A 10581-nucleotide genomic window follows, 5' to 3' on the forward strand; every position below is an offset into this window, starting at 1 on the left:
GAGGTAAGCTACGAAGGCTTCGTGGAATCCACTATAGCTCCACGGAATGACAAAATCGTAAATAAATCAAGATATTAAAAAAAACTCAAGATCCATTCCACGAGCTACCTCTGATGAATGCACTCATTCTGCGGAGGTAGCTCCGAGGAATGCATCTTCAATTTTTTTCCCATATCGATTCTTTAGGATTTATACTCATTACCCAACTAATTATTTTCAAGAAAAGATTATGATAATATGAATTTTTCTTGACAATGTTTAAAATGAATGTAAGATGGAAAAAATGGCCTTTTGATCGGAGATCTTACATAAAAGAATCCTTGGAGGTGATTTTTTTTTTTTTTTTTCTGAAGTTCCATTCCTCGAAGCTAGCTCCGCGGAATCAGTTCATTCCTCGGAGGTAGTTCCGCGGAATAGATCTTGAGTACTTTTTTTTTTTAATATTCTGATTTATTTACGATTTTGCCATTCCGCGGAGCTATATTGGATTCCATAGAGCCCTCTGAGCTTACCTCTGCGGAATCCATGTCTATACCCGGGAATCTAGTTTTTTATAACTATATTTTAAAATTAAACCCTAAAAAATGTCTATAGCCGGCATCAACAAAATAGGTAGACTAATTGTCATACAAAAATAAAATCCCAATACTAGTATAAATAATCGAGAACAAACCATTCGCTTCAGCACGTCAGTACTGTACTGAGTTGCTTTGATGTTCTTGTTTACTGATCCCATATACTAATCTCACAATGTTCTTATTTTCTTGTGACTCGATAACTCCTTGCAGCATTTAAAAAATACTTGTTACTCAACATAATTCAATTCCACAAGAATCTAATCTAACACTTGATCTTGTATAAATACCAAATTTTAAAAAATATTCGAAATTAACACTTTTAAACAACACATGTACTATAAATGCCATACAAATATAGATTCCAAATATTAGTACAAATAAGCATAATATCGGTAATAGAAAAAGCAAACTAATCATTTATAACATATACTTGGTAATTACATGCATCCCGAAGGATCTATGCGTCCATCCTTCCTCTCTTCAACTTGGCAACTCTTACCACAACTTCAACATGTATCAAGTCAATGGTTTTCTCAACAAACATGAAAAGCTTCCTTCTCCACTGCTCCTTAAAGAAAAAATTACAATAATACCCCAAAATACTGTTGCAAAACCACACACTATGTCCAAGTAAAATAACCATACATTTGTATTGATGGATCTTCGTGGGCTCAACAGTTGTTGGGCCTTGATGATTTGAGCAACTCTTTGGCAATGGAGGTCCACATAGATCTTTGTTCCCATCATATATGGATGGATCAATAAGAGTCTGCAGTTGACTTCCTGTAGGAACTCGTCCTGACAAATTATTGTGTGACAGATTCAAATGGCTCAAAAAGTTCAAACCTGCCATGCTTGAAGGGATCATTCCTATCAACTCGTTGTTGGAGAAATCCAGAGATTCTAAGTTATTCATGTTTCCAATGTTGCCTGGAATACTGCCTCTGAGATGATTATTAGACAAATTGAGACCCATCAATGTATAAAGTGCAGTTAGCTCAAGCGGTATTTCTCCGACAAGTTTATTGCTTGAAAGATCCATGTTATAAACTAATTCCCAATTTGTTGTATATTCAAGATCAGCACCTTTCATGGCTTGAATTACATTCTCATCATAATCGATACTTCCAGAATACCAAGGTAATGGGTTGATTTCAACCATGGCACTCAACTCTCCTAAACAACGAGGGATAGTACCCGTTAAATTGTTGTGTGAAACATCCAAAATTCGAAGATTTGAAGATATGCATAAAGATTCAGGAATTCTACCGGTGAAGTTATTTCTACGTAACCTTAAAACCATCAATGACGTAAGGTTTTCTCCTATCCACTTGGGTATATTCCCAGTGAATCTATTATCACCCAAATCTAAAACATTTAAACATCGTAAATTCCCCAATTCTAGAGGAAGTTCACCTGTAAAGTTGTTGTCATTTAAGTTTAACCGGCGTAACGATGTAAGAGCTACAGAGCTCGGAATGACACCAGACAGCTGATTTGAGCTAAATATCATTGTAGCCAAAGTTTTCAAATTCTCAAGGCACTTCGGAATTCTCCCAGTTAACCTATTTTTCGAAAGATCAAGAAATTGCAAATTTGTCCTTCTGCACAATGACCTTGGAATCGACTCACTGAAAAGGTTATCTTCTAGAAATAATACACGAGAAATTCCTCCACTAGGAAGGTTTGTCAAAGGTCCACTAAGTTTGTTGTGAGAAAGATCTAAGAAAGAAATGTTCATCTTCTATAGCCAGGTGGGGAGAGGTCCCGAAATTGTAGCATTGGACAACACTAACAGCTCAAGTTTCCTTTGATTTTGAAGCCATTGCGGAAATCCACTTCCGATATTGCAAGAACTGAGTTCAAGACTTTCTAATTGGAATGGAGGGACCCACTCACGTGAAACAATGAATTTCAATTTGTTAGAAGAAGCATACAACTCCTTCAACACCGAAAGGTTAGAAAAATGGGCTTCAGACAATACTCCTTGTAAAGAATTGTTAGCGATATCTAGAGAATGGAGTTTGGAAAGTTCCCCAATTGAAACCGGAATAGTCCCATTTAACAAATTTGAACCAACCAAAAATTTTCGTAATGAACCAAGTCTTCCTAAAGATGTTGGGATGGAGCCAGTTAACCAATTGAATTCTAGATCCAGATCTGTTAAGGTTGCTAACTTTCCAATGGATTCTGGAATTGAACCATTCAATTGATTAAAAGAAAGGTCAAGTTTGTGAAGTTTCCCAAGAAATGTTGGAATGAGACCTTTTATCTGGTTATAGGATAGATCTAATACTTCTAAAAACCTTAATCTTCCTAGAGATTCGGGGATTGGACTTGTCAATCTGCTATGTGATAGATCTATATCTATTAGATTTGACAATCTTCCAAATGCTTCTAGAATTGCACCATACAAACTCTCATGTAAATCCAATATCTCTCCAAAGCATATTGAGAACATTCTGATAAATTTTTTGGTGAGTCAATCATTTCTACATTAAAATGATTGTTTGAGGCACTCAGGACTTTCAGGTGACACTGTCTCCAGATTCCAACATGCTCGATCTGCTTAAACTCGTTAAACGAAAGATCGAGTTCTAGAAGGTTAGGTATTAGAGGAACCGATGAATTCAACGTGTTTCTTGAGAGGTCAAGGACTCTTAAGGAACTCATGTTTGTTAAAAATGATGGAAACATGCCTTGGATTGAATTGAAGCTAAGATCCAGATGTTGGATCTTAGAAAGTGCACTGAAATTATGATGAAAGGAAGATAGAAATGTCTTATCGAGCTCACAACTTGACAAATGAAGCTCTGATAAAGAAGGGATCAAGTTTAGCAAGTGTGCGAAGTTCCATGCATGTCAGACTAATATTGAAGTGTGAAATATCAAGGAACGCTAGGGATGTCATATTTTGAAAAAATCCAGGGAGTGGACCTTTGAAATAATTTTTGCTAAGATCCAGGTGTTTGATGTTGGGAAGTATTTTACTCGAATTAAGAAAAGGACGAACATCGGCATTCGAAAGTTGACAAGATGACAAACATAGTTCTTTCAACGAAGGAATCATGTAAAGCAACATGTCCCAGTTTTTTGTTCTACTAAGATCAAATGCACTCAAATCGAGATGCTCAAGTGACAAAAGACGAAAAATCCATGCCACATCATCTGTCATCAGCCTATAGTTTGAACATAGATCAAGAACTTTTAAATTAGAAAGATTTCCAATGTGAGGAGTAACAAGACCACTAAAACCAGCATCAGAAAGATTGAGGTACCTCAGGTGTTTCAAAGATCCAATGAACTCAGGGATCCGACTTCCTCCAAATGAATTCGCACTTAAGTCCAAGTATTTGAGACGCCTCAACTCTGCCAATGAAGAGTTCACCTCATTACCAACCAAGTACTGGTAGCCTTGATCATCGTATGAATATGCTTTGTTTCCTCTGAGATTAAGGCTTTCGACTTCTCCAGTGACAACATCACACTGGATTCTTTCCCACCTGCAACAGTCATTGCCAACCCATGATGACAACATTTCATAGTCATCTTTGACATTGTGTTTGAACTTGAGAAGAGCAAGTTGCTCTTTCTTAGAGCAAACGACACTCATATTTCCAACACCCAAAAAAGTATATGTGGTTGCTGCCAAAAAAATACTTATTAAAATGAGATGGAGTCCCCAAACCCTCTGATTCCCCCATTATAAACCCTAGAACAGTTTAATACAGAAGAAAATCGAAGTGGAAAGATAGGTTCTAGTGATGAATTGATGGTTTTTTTAGTTAAGAAACTTGTTCATTTATAGAGCCATAAATGAACAGCAACATATAGCCATGCATGGAAGACTTGAAGTCAATAAAGATTTGTATCCACTAGTTACTTCTTGCGATGGAAGACTTGGCAAGTAACGGATAATCAATCAGTATCCACAAACATCCTCTTCTGGTCCCATACTATATATATTTCGTTTATGTGGTGTTTGGCTAAGTTTATTCTTCACGGCAAACTTAATGTAAATATCTTTGTCCACAAGTCTACTAATTATTGCAGCGACTTAAAATTCGATGGAATATATTTTCATACAGCTGAGTCAAAATGTTCATGCTTTCAAGCTCATCTAAACATGTAAAAATATGCATATCAAGCAGTATAACAAAAACTCGTAAAACAAATTTATATATAATGAATGATGAATGTGTCTCAATTTCAAAGTTCATGAAATTCACATACGTAATTGCTCCCAGCAGGCTCACATCAAGTTCTTTAAATCTTAATAACCTTTCTTTATGATTATGTCATGATAAAAAAAATAAATAAATAAAAAGAAAAAAGGTTATCTCTATGGACGTTATAGTTGTCCTCTGGTGGCTATATACAAGAATAACTGGCAAAAGCTCCACAACAAATTAAAAAAATACGTTATTTGTTGCCCCCAAAAGCGTTTGTCGCACTAAAGGCTTATGTTGGTGCAATGACGGATCCAAAACCAAAACTAAGGGGCCAAAATATATAAAGGAAAAATATAATAAAAATTAATAAAAGAATATGATTTTTTTAGTTTTTTTCTTGGGGTTTTTTTCTGCAAGAATGGGTGCCAAAGAAAACTTAACTGAGGCCAATTGTTCAATTACATATTCAATTACATAACAAAATTCTTTTCCGTTTTGCTAAAATTTCCCATGGGAGCTATTTTTAAGTGGGCCATACACCCCACTTGTGATGCACTAAATCCGCCACTATGTTGGTGATTGCATCATTTCAACTCCGTCTATCAATTTAAGTAATGATCCAACAACTAGGAGAACATAGGAAACTCTGTGTTGTTTTCCCTCTGGTATGTAGCCGCTAATGAGTATCCGTCGCCAATAAAGGCGTCACCGCTAAAGAGCGCCGACAATAAAACCCCCTCCATCCTCACTTTCGTTCTTGATCTTCTGTGTCTTCTCTTCTTTTCTCTAATCATCACCGTCGACCTTATCAGAATTTCGCTGATATCTTCACAATTTCACCCTTCTTCTTTTCCGTTTTTTCTCCTTTTCTTTTCATTTTCTGTTTTCCCTACTAAATTTCCAGCATTTGTGTTGGTTGTCGGGATTTTCAGATCCCCACCGTTCTCATCGGCGTATAGCACCACCACCGCTGTTCTCGTCGTAATTTCGATTTTGTAGATGTGTATTTGTATGTGTCTTTTGTGTTTGTAGATGTGGATGTGTATTTAAATGTGCATTTTTATGTATGTATATTTTGAATGTGTATATATATATATATATATATATATATATATATATATATATATATATATATATATATATGTGTGTGTGTGTGTGTGTGTGTGTTTTTATGTGCATTTGCATGTATATGTGTATTTTGTATGTGTATTATGTATTTATATTTGTATTTGTATGTATATAGAAATATGTATAAATAGCGGCAACACTTTTAGTGGCGACGGAGAGCATTACTGGTGCGTTGACGCACCTGTATAGGTGACGAACCATTAGCAGCGACGAAAGACAATAACGGCAACCAATGGAGCATTAACATCGAATGACAACCCTTCAGCGGCGACATGTCGCCTCCAATACCTTTAGCGGCAATGCTGTCGCCACTAAAGATCGATATTCTTATAGGCTTAATGCATCCAAATAACTAATATTAAGTCATTATCATCTGTTAAAATATCTACTAAAATCTCAAAAAATAAAATCTTGTTTGTAAAGTAGCTAGGGACTTTCTAGAATTTCCCATATAATAATTTTTTTTCAAGTTTATGTTAAATTAGAAATTTCATAAATTTAGGGACCCATCATATTTTATAAAAATCAATAAATCATTAATTGCCTAAAATCCAAATTTTATTACCTGAGAGGCCACTTAACAAGTTTTGATACTCGAATACTTTGCATTATAGAGAAAACTATTTAATTATTCAAAACTATTTTAGTAAATTGTATAAAACACAAATTATTTAACGTATAACAAATACTAACCTTTGAATATTTTGGGGTTAGCTAGTAATTTTAAAAAAACACAGAAGTTGCAACGTAGTCAACATATAAATTTCAAATCTTCACGGACCTAAATGTAAAATTAAGAATATTCAAAGTAAATAGCCAATAAATTTAATAGTATTTCTGGAATGAAATGAGAAGTATCAATGACTATAAATATGAAAGTGAATGTAGAAAGGGAAAAGCTTCCGTATTGGCTTCTTTAGCCCACGTTATAAGGCGTGTTTGGCAAAATTGGTTGGTAGCGGTTAGCTTGTAGCTTGTAGCGTTTTGTTAAACGCTACATGAAGTAGTATTTGGATTTTGAGCATTTTGTTTAAACTAAACGCTAGAAGCTTGTAGTGCCGAACGAGACTTTTTGTTCAAAATGGAGCGTTTTGTCAAACGCTAGAAGCTAAAAGGGCGTCATTTTCCAATAATCATTCTTGTAATATATTTACTAATGCATCTAACCTCTATTTTGGAATCATACTTTCGAATTTTTATCCATTAAGGCATCATACTTTCAAATTTTTTTTTTCTAATTTAGGTAAGTTCCAATGTCTTTGAATCTTGTATCCATCATGTAATGAGTCACAAAGCCTAAGGTCACCTATTTACATCACACTTTGATTATATTTCCCGTTTAAGCATTGTACTTTTACTTTTCTTGATTCCAACACCCACAATCATTTTTCTTCTATGTTTTCCTTCCCACTCTAAAGCATATCCATTTTAAGGTCAATTTAAAATTAACCAATACATCATCATAATCAATTTTCTTCTATGTACATGTAGCCTGAATGTACATGTACATGAAAGTACTAAAAGAAAAGGAAGTGACATAGAAGATGCACATGATGAACTAAGTACTTAAATATTAAACATAGGATAGGACCAAGGTATGTAACTCAAATAAGTCCTTTAATCTACAATTAGCTATTGTTGTTGATGATCAAGACAAAAAACAAATAATACAAGTAAAAACATTGGAAAAATAAATACACCGAAGGAATAAGTATACACAATCAATGCCCACCTATCTCTATCAATCTGGAAAATGCTTGAATCAGATCACATGATCCAGAAAAAGGAGAATGTAACAAGAAAATGACGATACCACCAACAACAGAAAGTGAGGTGATTTATAACTTAAATCTGCACCATAACTGCAAAAAGAGAAGATATGCAACTCGAAATTGGTGCAATGATGTTAAAAATATAACCTAACAACTTCATATTGTATAAATACCAATTCCAACAAAAGTTTTGACCTTTCACCCAATCATCAAATTAAAACAAGAAAACATAAAAAAAGTTACAACAGCAGGCCAAGAGCAGGAGTGATAGTAATAGTAGCAGCAGAAGGTTGAGAGCGAGAAAAAGGTATTTCAAGTTGAAGCACTAGTACTCATGGATCTTGTAAACACCAATACAATTCAATTCCTCAGTAATCCATTCTAACAACTTGATCTTTTGTATACATACAAAATCTAACAAATATTTAGAACTCAACACTTTTAAACAACACCTATATTACAAATGTCATAGAAATATAATAAAATCCAAATAGTATTATAAATAAACACAATAAAAGTCATAAAAAACAATATAACCATTGATAGCATATATTTAGGAATTACTTGAATCGCAAAGCCAAAGGATCTACACAACCTTTCTTCATCTTGACAACTCTTACCATGACTGCAATGTGTATCTTGTCAATAGTTTCCTCACCAAACAGGAAAAGCTTGTGTCGCAAATGCTTCTGAACCACAAAACTCCAATAATACCTTAAAAACATGTTGCAAAACCATTGATTATGTCCAAACCAAACAAATCATACCGTTTCCAACTCATCAGTAACTGCTTTGTACTTCTTTGTGGGCTCATCAATTGTTCTGTCTTGGTGATTTGAGCAATTCTTTGGCAATGGAGCTCCACATAATTCTCATGGAACTTCACCGGTAAGGTTGTTGTCGTTCAATTTTAACCGATGCAATGATGATGTAAGAGCTATACAACTTGGAATGACACCAAACAACCGATTTGAGCTGAATATCATGGTAGTCAGACTTCCCAAATTGCCAAGACACTTTGAAATTTTCCCAATTAACCTATTTTTAGAAAGATCAAGAAAACACAAACTTGTCCTTTTGCACAATGAACTTGGAATCGACATATTGAAAAAGGTTATTTTCCATATATATTCCCTCATGCCAAGAATGATCTCCCCTGTTAGGAAGGTTTGTCAAAGGTTTGATAAGTTGGTTGTAAGAGATATATAAGAAAGAAATGTTCATCTTTTGCAACCATGTGACGAGGGGTCATGAAATTTAAGCATTGGACAATACCAACTTCTCAAATTCTTTGGATTTTGAAGCCATTGTGGAAATCCATTTATGATATTACAAGAACTGAGATCAAGGTTTGACAATTGGAATGGAGGGACCCACTCATGAGAAATATTGAACGCCAACTTAGTTTTAGAAGTATCCAATTCCACCAACTCGGAAAGGTTAGAAAATGGGCTTAAAACACTTCTTCTTATAAATAATTGTAGGAGATATCTAGAGAACGAAGTTTGGCAAGTTATTGAAACTGGAAGCGGGCCCGCTAAACAATTAAACTCTAGATTTAAATCAGCTAAAGTTGCTAGGTTTCCAAAGGATTCTAGGTTATAAGGTAGATCTAATACTTCTAAGAACCTTAATCTTCCTATAGATTCAGGGATTGGACCTATCAATCCATTACTGGATATATCTATGACTCTTAGATTTTCAAGTCTTCCAAGTGCTTTTGGAACTGTACCATTCAACTGCCATGTAAATACAACCTCTCCATAACATATTGGGAGCATTCTGATACATTTTTTGGTGAGTCGATCATTTATATACCAAAAGGATTGTTTGACATGCTCAATGCCTTTAGGTGACACTATCTCCAGATTCCAACATGCTCAATGTGCTCAAACATATTAGAAAAAGATCGATTTCTAAAAGGCTAGGCATAACAAGAACAAATGAATTCATCATGTTTCCTGATATGTACAAGACTCTTAGGGAACTCATGTTGGTTAAAACTAGGGGTGTTTGCGGTGTGGTTTTGAGTCAACCGCAAACCACACCGCATATGCGGTTTGAGGTTTTTTTGAAACCGCAAACCGCACCGCAAACCGCACCACAAACGTTCAGAACCGCGTTAAGCGGTGCGGTTTGATGCAGGCGGTTTATGCGGTTTGAGTGCGGTTCGATAAGTTGTTTAATTAATAAATTTCACAAACCAAAATATTTAGGTAATTTTCGTATTAGCTTTTTAAAAACGAAAAATTTAGGCTGGATTTGATCCTTTTGGAAAAAGATAAAAACAACCCATAACAAGTAATTTGAAAGTATCTACTTTATGTGTAAGTTTAGTACTTTAGTCAAGTAATTTCATATATATATATATATATATATATATATATATATATATATATATATATATATATATATATATATATATATATATATATATATATATATATATATATTCTAACTGTATTTTAATTTCATGTTCGATGTAATAGTAAATCATATAATTATGTCATTTTCATTAAGAATTCTTAATAACTTTAATTGTAATTTCTACTTACAATCATACGATGCTAATTCTATATATAAAACTAAATAAACGAACTCTTATTTTATTTATGTAGAATGATTATATATATATATATATATATATATATATATATATATATATATACACACGCACACACACACACACACAGCGCAAACCACACCATGTAGTGTGGTTTACAAAATTAGAAACCACAGACCGCACCGCGAAAGTTCTAAACCACGTTATGCGGTTCGGTTTGGTGTGATGGGGATGGTTTATGCGGTTCGGGCGGTTTGGTGCACACTCATAGTTAAAACATACGAAAATATGCCTTCAACTTAATTAGCACTAAGATCCAGGTGTTGGATGTTACAAAGTGTACTGAAGTTAAGATGGGAGGAGTTATG

At 34.4% G+C, this 10581-nt stretch overlaps 1 pseudogene; it reads right to left on the reverse strand.

Moving 5' to 3' along the window:
* Nucleotides 1–856: 856 nt before the first annotated feature.
* Nucleotides 857–4362, reverse strand: LOC145091696 (receptor-like protein EIX2; annotated as a pseudogene).
* Nucleotides 4363–10581: the final 6219 nt, after the last annotated feature.

Source organism: Lactuca serriola, chromosome 3 (assembly GCF_051521515.1).
Source record: "Lactuca serriola cultivar US96UC23 chromosome 3, Lser_US96UC23_V15, whole genome shotgun sequence".
NCBI lineage: Eukaryota > Viridiplantae > Streptophyta > Magnoliopsida > Asterales > Asteraceae > Lactuca > Lactuca serriola.